Raw genomic sequence first — 9,977 nt, forward strand, 5'->3', positions numbered from 1 at the left:
GGTTTGATTGCGACGTGCGTTGCACGTGCACGCTTACTAGTCTAATCAAATTATTCAATGAACTCCCACTTAGATAGACATCCCTCTAGTCATCTAAGTGATACATGATCCGAGTCAACTAGGCCATGTCCGATCATCACGTGAGACGGACTAGTCATCATCGGTGAACATCTTCATATTGATCGTATCCACTATACGACTCATGTTCGACCTTTCGATCTTCCGTGTTTCGAGGCCATGTCTGTACATGCTAGGCTCATCAAGTTAACCTAAGTGTATTGCGTGTGTAAATCTGGCTTACACCCGTTGTATGCGAACGTTAGAACCTATCACACCCGATCATCACGTGGTGCTTCAGAACAACGGACCTTAGCAACGGTGCACAGTTAGGGGGAACACTTTCTTGAAATTATTGCGAGGGATCATCTTATTTATGTTGGGGAACGTAGCAGAAATTCAAAAATTTTCCTACGTAACACCAAGATCTATCTATGGAGAGACCAGCAACGAGTAGAAGGAGAGTGCATCTACATACCCTTGTAGATCGCTAAGCGGAAGCGTTCAAGTGAACGGGGTTGATGGAGTTGTACTCGTCGTGATTCAAATCACCGATGATCAAGTGCCGAACGGACGGCACCTCCGCGTTCAACACACGTACAGCCCGGTGACGTCTCCCACGCCTTGATCCAGCAAGGGGAGAGGGAGAGGTTGAGGAAGACTCCACCCAACAGCAGCACAACGGCGTGGTGGTGGTGGAGGAGCGTGGCAATCCTGCAGGGCTTCGCCAAGCACCTACGGGAGAGGAGGAGGTGTCACGGGAGGGAGGGAGGCGCCAAAGGCTCAGGTATGGATGCCCTCCCTCCCCTCCACTATATATAGGGGCAGGGCTGCACCAAGAGAGATCAAATCGCGTGTTATGGGCAGCCCCTAGGCCTCATATATATAGGGGAAGGGGAGGGCTGCGCCCCCTTTAGGGTTTCCCACCCCAAAGGGGTGCGGCCAGCCCTAGATGGCAAAGGGGGCGGCGGCCAGGAGGGGGAGAGAGGGGAGGCGCCCACTAGGTGGGCCTTAAGGCCCATCTGGACTAGGGTTTGCCCCCTCCCACTCTCCCTTGCGCCTTGGCCCCTTGTGGGGGGCGCACCAGCCCACCTAGGGGCTGGTCCCCTCCCACACATGGCCCACGCAGCCTTCTGGGGCAGGTGGCCCCACTTGGTGGACCCCCGGGACCCTCCCGGTGGTCCCGGTACATTACCGATATCGCCCGAAACTTTTCCGGTGACCAAAACAGGACTTCCCATATATAAATCTTTACCTCCGGACCATTCTGGAACTCCTCGTGATGTCCGGGATCTCATCCGGGACTCCGAACAACAATCGGTTACCACATACAAGCTTCCTTTATAACCCTAGCGTCATCGAACCTTAAGTGTGTAGACCCTACGGGTTCGGGAGACATGCAGACATGACCGAGACGTTCTCCGGTCAATAACCAACAGCGGGATCTGGATACCCATGTTGGCTCCCACATGTTCCACGATGATCTCATCGGATGAACCATGATGTCAAGGACTCAATCGATCCCGTATTCAATTCCCTTTGTCTATCGGTATGTTACTTGCCCGAGATTCGATCGTCGGTATATCGATACCTTGTTCAATCTCGTTACCGGCAAGTCACTTTACTCGTTCCGTAACACATCATCCCGTGATCAACTCCTTGGTCACATTGCGCATTTGATGATGTCCTACCGAGTGGGCCCAGAGATACCTCTCCGTTTACACGGAGTGATAAATCCCAGTCTCGATCCGCATAAAACAATAGATACTTTCGGAGATACCTGTAGTGCACCTTTATAGTCACCCAGTTACGTTGTGACGTTTGATACACCCAAAGCACTCCTACGGTATCCAGGAGTTACACGCTCTCATGGTCGAAGGAAGAGATACTTGACATTGGCAAAGCTCTAGCAAATGAACTACACGATCTTTTGTGCTAGTCTTAGGATTGGGTCTTGTCCATCACATCATTCTCCTAATGATGTGATCCCGTTATCAACGACATTCAATGTCCATAGCCAGGAAACCATGACTATCTGTTGATCACAACGAGCTAGTCAACTAGAGGCTCACTAGGGACATATTGTGGTCTATGTATTCACACGTGTATTACGATTTCCGGATAATACAGTTATAGCATGAATAAAAGACAATTATCATGAACAAGGAAATATAATAATAATACTTTTATTATTGCCTCTAGGGCATATTTCCAACAGTCTCCCACTTGCACTAGAGTCAATAATCTAGTTCACATCGCCATGTGATTAACACTCACAGGTCACATCGCCACGTGACTAATACCCAAGAGTTTACTAGAGTCAGTAGTCTAGTTCACATCACTATGTGATTAACACTCAATGAGTTTTATGTTTGATCATGTTGCTTGTGAGAGAGGTTTTAGTCAACGGGTCTGAACCTTTCAGATCCGTGTGTGCTTTACAAATCTCTATGTCATATCCTAGATGCAGCTACCACGCTCTATTTGGATCTATTCCAAACAACTGTTCTACTTGGAGCTATTCTAAATTGTTGCTCCATTATACGTATCCGGTATCTCTACTCAGAGCTATCTGGATAGGTGTTAAGCTTGCATCGACGTAACCCTTTACGACGAACTCTTTTACCACCTCCATAATCGAGAAAATTCCTTAGTCCACTAGTTACTAAGGATAACTTTGACCGCTGTCCTATGATCCATTCTTGGATCACTCTTGTACCCCTTGACTAACTCATGGCAAGGCACACTTCAGGTGCGGTACACAGCATGGCATACTGAAGAGCCTACGTCTCAAGCATAGGGGACGACCTTCGTCCTTTCTCTCTATTCTGCCGTGGTCGAGCTTTAAGTCTTAACTTCGTACCTTACAACTCAGGCAAGAACTCCTTCTTTGACTGGTCCATCTTGAACACCTTCAAGATCATGTCAAGGTATGTGCTCATTTGAAAGTATTATTAAGCATTTTGATCTATCCTTATAGATCTTGATGCTCAATGTTCAAGTAGCTTAATCCAGGTTTTCTATTGAAAAACACCTTTCAAAATAACCCTATATGCTTTCCAGAAATTCTACGTCATCTCTGATCATCAATATGTCAACAACATATACTCATCAGAAATTCTATAGTGCTCCCACTCACTTCTTTGGAAATACAAGTTTCTCATAAACTTTGTACAAACCCAAAATCTTTGATCATCATCAAAGCATACATTCCAACTCCGAGATGCTCACTCCAGTCCTTAGAAGGATTGCTGGAGCTAGCATACCTTTTAGCATCCTTAGGATCGACAAAACCTTTCTGATTGTATTACATACAACCTTTCCTTAAGAAACTGGTAAGGAAACTCGTTTTGACATCCATCTGCCAGATTTCATAAATGCAGCTTATGCTAACATGATTCCGACGGACTTAAGCATCGCTACGGATGAGAAAATCTCATCGTAGTCAACTCCTTGAACTTGTCGGAAAACACTTCGCCACAAGTCGAGCTTCATAGATGGTGACATTACCATCCACGTCCGTCTTCTTCTTAAAGGTCCATTTATCTTAATGGCTTGCCGATCATCGGGCAAGTCCACCAAAGTCCATGGATCCGTTCTCGGATTTTATGGCCTCTAACCATTTGTAGGAATTCGGGCCCACCATCGCTTCTCCATAGCTCGTAGGTTCATTGTTGTCTAGCAACATGACTTCCAAGACAGGATTACGTACCACTCTGAAGTAGTACGTGTCCTTGTCGTCCCACGAGGTTTGGTAGTGACTTGATCCGAAGTTTCATGATCAATATCATAAGCTTCCACTTCAATTGGTGTAGGTGCCACAGGAACAACTTCCTGTGCCCTGCCACACACTAGTTGAAGAGACGGTTCAATAACCTCATCAAGTTTCCACCATCCTCCCACTCAATTCTTTCGAGAGAAACTTTTCCTCGAGAAAGGACCCGATTCAAGAAACAATCCATATTGCTTTCGGATCTGAATTAGGAGGTATACCCAACTGTTTTGGGTGTCCTATGAAGATGCATTTTATCCGCTTTGGGTTCGAGCTTAATCCTGAAACTTTTTCACATAAGCGTCGCAGCCCCAAACCTTTAAGAAACGACGACTTAGGTTTCTCTAAACCATAATTCATACGGTGTCATCTCATCGGAATTACGTGGTGCCCTATTTAAAGTGAATGTGGTTGTCTCTAATGCCTAACCCATGAACGATAGTGGTAATTCGATAAGAGACATCATGGTACGCACCATATCCAATAGGGTGCAACTATGATGTTCGGACACACCATCACACTATGGTGTTCCAGGCGGTATTAATTGCGAAACAATTTCCACAATGTCTTAATTGTGTGCCAAAACTCGTAACTCAGATATTCATCTCTATGATCATATCATAGACATTTTATCCTCTTGTCACAATGATCTTCTACTTCACTCTGAAATTACTTGAACCATTCAATAATTCAGACTTGTGTTTCATCAAGTAAATATTCTCAACATCTACTCGAATCATCTGTGAAGTAAGAACATAACGATATTCACTGCATGCCTCAGCACTCATTGGACTGCACACATCAAAATGTGTTACTTCCAACAAGTTGCTATCTTGTTCCATCTTACTGAAACCGAGGCTTTTCAGTCATCTTGCCCATGTGGTATGATTTGCATATCTCAAGTGATTCAAAATCAAGTGAGTCTAAACGATCCATCTGCATGGAGTTTCTTCATGCATATACACCAATAGACATGGTTCGCATGTCTCAAACTTTTCAAAAACGAGTGAGTCCAAAGATCCATCAACATGGAGCTTCTTCATGCGTTTTATACCATTATGACTTACATGGCAGTGCCACAAGTAAGTGGTACTATCATTACTATCTTATATCTTTTGGCATGAAAATGTGTATCACTACGATCGAGATTCAATAAACCATTCCTTTAGGTGCATGACCATCGAAGGTATTATTCAAATAAATAGAGTAACCATTATTCTCCTTAAATGAATAACCGTATTGCGATAGACATAATCCAATCATGTCTATGCTCAACGCAAACACCAAATGATAATTATTCTGGTTTAATACTAATCTTGATGGTAGAGGGAGCGTGCGATGTTTGATCACATCAAACTTGGAAACACTTCCAACACATATCGTCAGCTCACCTTTAGCTAGTCTCCGTTTTATTCCGTAGCTTTTATTTCGAGTTACTAACACTTAGCAACCGAACCGGTATCTAATACCCTGGTGCTACTAGGAGTACTAGTAAAGTACACATTAACACAATGTATATCCAATATACTTCTATCGACCTTGCCAGCCTTCTCATCTACCAAGTATCTAGGGTAATCCTGCTCCAGTGGTTGTTCCCCTTATTACAGAAGCACTTAGTCTCGGGTTTGGGTTCAACCTCGGGTTTCTTCATTGGTGCAGCAGCTGATTTGCCGTTTCATGAAGTATCCCTTCCTTCCCTTGCCCTTCTTGAAACTAGTGGTTTCATCAACCATCAACAATTGATGCTCCTTCTTGATTTCTACTTTCGCGATGTCAAACAACGCGAATACCTCAAGGATCATCATCTCTATCCTTGATATGTTATAGTTCATCACGAAGCTCTAGCAGCTTGGTGGTAATGACTTCGGAGAAACTATCACTATTTCATCTGGAAGATCAACTCCCACTTGATTCAAGTGATTGTTGTACTCAGACAATCTGAGCACAAGCTCAACGATTGAGCTTTTCTCCCTTAGTTTGCAGGCTAAGAAAATCGTCGGAGGTCTCATACCTCTTGACGTGGGCACGAGCCTGAAATCTTAATTTCAGCCCTCGAAACATCTCATATGTTCCGCGACATTTCGAAAACGTCTTTGGTGCCTATACTCTAAACCATTTAACTGAACTATCACGTAGTTATCAAAACGTGTATGTTCGATGTTCGAAACATCCACAAACGACGTTTGGGGTTCAGCACATTGAGCGGTGCATTAAGGACATGAGCTTTCTACTGATCGCATAATTGCTACTATCAACTTTCAACTATATTTTCTCTAGGAACATATCTAAACAGTAGAACTATAGCGTGAGCTACGACATAATTTGCAAAAGGTCTTTTGACTATGTTCAGGATAATTAAGTTCATCTTATGAACTCCCACTCAGATAGACATCCCTCTAGTCATCTAAGTGATTACATGATCCGAGTCAACTAGGCCGTGTCCGATCATCACGTGAGACGGACTAGTCAACGTCGGTGAACATCTTCATGTTGATCGTATCTACTATACGACTCATGCTCGACCTTTCGGTCTCCGTGTTCCGAGGCCATGTCTGCACATGCTAGGCTCGTCAAGTTGACCCTAAGTGTTTTCGCTGTGTAAAACTGTCTTACACCCGTTGTATGTGAACGTAAGAATCCATCACACCCGATCATCACGTGGTGCTTAGAAGCGACGAACTGTAGCAACGGTGCACAGTTAGGGGAGAACACTTCTTGAAATTTTGTAAGGGATCATCTTATTTACTACCGTCGTCCTAAGTAAACAAGATGCATAAACATGATAAACATCACATGCAATCAAATAGAGTAGTGACATGATATGGCCAATATCATATAGCTCCTTTGATCTTCATCTTCGGGGCTCCATGATCATCTTGTCACCGGCATGACACCATGATCTCCATCATCATGATCTCCATCATCGTGTCTTCATGAAGTTGTCACGCCAACGACTACTTCTACTTCTATGACTAACGCGTTTAGCAATAAAGTAAAGTAGTTTACATGGCGTTCTTCAATGACACGCAGGTCATACAAAAAATAAAGACAACTCCTATGGCTCCTGCCGGTTGTCATACTCATCGACATGCAAGTCGTGAATCCTATTACAAGAACATGATCAATCTCATACATCACATATATCATTCATCACATCCTTTTGGCCATATCACATCACATAGCATACCCTGCAAAAACAAGTTAGACGTCCTCTAATTGTTGTTGCATGTTTTACGTGGCTGCTATGGGTTTCTAGCAAGAACGTTTCTTACCTACGCAAGACCACAACGTGATATGCCAATTGCTATTTACCCTTCATAAGGACCCTTTTCATCGAATCCGTTCCGACTAAAGTGGGAGAGACTGGCACCCGCTAGCCACCTTATGCACCAAGTGCATGTCAATCGGTGGAACCTGTCTCACGTAAGAGTACGTGTAAGGTCGGTCCGGGCCGCTTCATCCCACAATACCGTCGAAACAAGATTGGACTAGTAACGGTAAGCATATTGAACAACATCAACGCCCACAACTACTTTGTGTTCTACTCGTGCAAAAGAATCTACGCAATAGACCTAGCTCATGATGCCACTGTTGGGGAACGTAGCAGAAATTCAAAAATTTTCCTACGTAACACCAAGATCTATCTATGGAGAGACCAGCAACGAGTAGAAGGAGAGTGCATCTACATACCCTTGTAGATCGCTAAGCGGAAGCGTTCAAGTGAACGGGGTTGATGGAGTCGTACTCGTCGTGATTCAAATCACCGATGATCAAGTGCCGAACGGACGGCACCTCCGCGTTCAACACACGTACAGCCCGGTGACGTCTCCCACGCCTTGATCCAGCAAGGGGAGAGGGAGAGGTTGAGGAAGACTCCACCCAACAGCAGCACAACGGCGTGGTGGTGGTGGAGGAGCGTGGCAATCCTGCAGGGCTTCGCCAAGCACCTACGGGAGAGGAGGAGGTGTCACGGGAGGGAGGGAGGCGCCAAAGGCTCAGGTATGGATGCCCTCCCTCCCCTCCACTATATATAGGGGCAGGGCTGCACCAAGAGAGATCAAATCGCGTGTTATGGGCAGCCCCTAGGCCTCATATATATAGGGGAAGGGGAGGGCTGCGCCCCCTTTAGGGTTTCCCACCCCAAAGGGGTGCGGCCAGCCCTAGATGGCAAAGGGGGCGGCGGCCAGGAGGGGGAGAGAGGGGAGGCGCCCACTAGGTGGGCCTTAAGGCCCATCTGGACTAGGGTTTGCCCCCTCCCACTCTCCCTTGCGCCTTGGCCCCTTGTGGGGGGCGCACCAGCCCACCTAGGGGCTGGTCCCCTCCCACACATGGCCCACGCAGCCTTCTGGGGCAGGTGGCCCCACTTGGTGGACCCCCGGGACCCTCCCGGTGGTCCCGGTACATTACCGATATCGCCCGAAACTTTTCCGGTGACCAAAACAGGACTTCCCATATATAAATCTTTACCTCCGGACCATTCCGGAACTCCTCGTGATGTCCGGGATCTCATCCGGGACTCCGAACAACAATCGGTTACCACATACAAGCTTCCTTTATAACCCTAGCGTCATCGAACCTTAAGTGTGTAGACCCTACGGGTTCGGGAGACATGCAGACATGACCGAGACGTTCTCCGGTCAATAACCAACAGCGGGATCTGGATACCCATGTTGGCTCCCACATGTTCCACGATGATCTCATCGGATGAACCACGATGTCAAGGACTCAATCGATCCCGTATTCAATTCCCTTTGTCTATCGGTATGTTACTTGCCCGAGATTCGATCGTCGGTATACCGATACCTTGTTCAATCTCGTTACCGGCAAGTCACTTTACTCGTTCCGTAACACATCATCCCGTGATCAACTCCTTGGTCACATTGCGCATTTGATGATGTCCTACCGAGTGGGCCCAGAGATACCTCTCCGTTTACACGGAGTGATAAATCCCAGTCTCGATCCGCATAAAACAATAGATACTTTCGGAGATACCTGTAGTGCACCTTTATAGTCACCCAGTTACGTTGTGACGTTTGATACACCCAAAGCACTCCTACGGTATCCAGGAGTTACACGCTCTCATGGTCGAAGGAAGAGATACTTGACATTGGCAAAGCTCTAGCAAATGAACTACACGATCTTTTGTGCTAGTCTTAGGATTGGGTCTTGTCCATCACATCATTCTCCTAATGATGTGATCCCGTTATCAACGACATTCAATGTCCATAGCCAGGAAACCATGACTATCTGTTGATCACAATGAGCTAGTCAACTAGAGGCTCACTAGGGACATATTGTGGTCTATGTATTCACACGTGTATTACGATTTCCGGATAATACAGTTATAGCATGAATAAAAGACAATTATCATGAACAAGGAAATATAATAATAATACTTTTATTATTGCCTCTAGGGCATATTTCCAATAATTTATGCTACCATCGTTCTAAGAAAATACGATGTAAACATGACAAACATCACATGCAAATCATAAAGTGACATGATATGGCCAATATCATCTTGCGCCTTTGATCTCCATCTTCGAGGCGCGGCATGAACACCATCGTCACCGGCATTACACCATGATCTCCATCATTGTGTCTTCATGAAGTTGCCTCGCCAACTATTACTTCTACTACTATGGCTAACGGTTAGCAATAAAGTAAAGTAATTACATGGCATTTTCATTGACACGCAGGTCATAAATAAATTAAGACAACTCCTATGGCTCCTGCCGGTTTTCATACTCATCGACATGCAAGTCGTGATTCCTATTACAAGAACATGATCAATCTCATACATCACATATATCATTCATCACATCCTTTTGGCCATATCACATCACATAGCATACCCTGCAAAAACAAGTTAGACGTCCTCTAATTGTTGTTGCATGTTTTACGTGGTTGCTATGGGTTTCTAGCAAGAACGTTTCTTACCTACGCAAAACCACAGCGGTGATATGCCAATTGCTATTTACCCTTCATAAGGACCCTTTTCATCGAATCTGATCCGACTAAAGTGGGAGAGACAGACACCCGCCAACCACCTTATGCATCAAGTGCATGTCAGTCGGTGGAACCTGTCTCACGTAAGTGTACGTGTAAGGTCGGTCCGGGCCGCTTCATCCCACAATGTCGCCGAATC

Source organism: Triticum aestivum, chromosome 3A (genome assembly GCF_018294505.1).
Source record: "Triticum aestivum cultivar Chinese Spring chromosome 3A, IWGSC CS RefSeq v2.1, whole genome shotgun sequence".
In the NCBI taxonomy this organism is placed as follows: Eukaryota; Viridiplantae; Streptophyta; class Magnoliopsida; order Poales; family Poaceae; genus Triticum; species Triticum aestivum.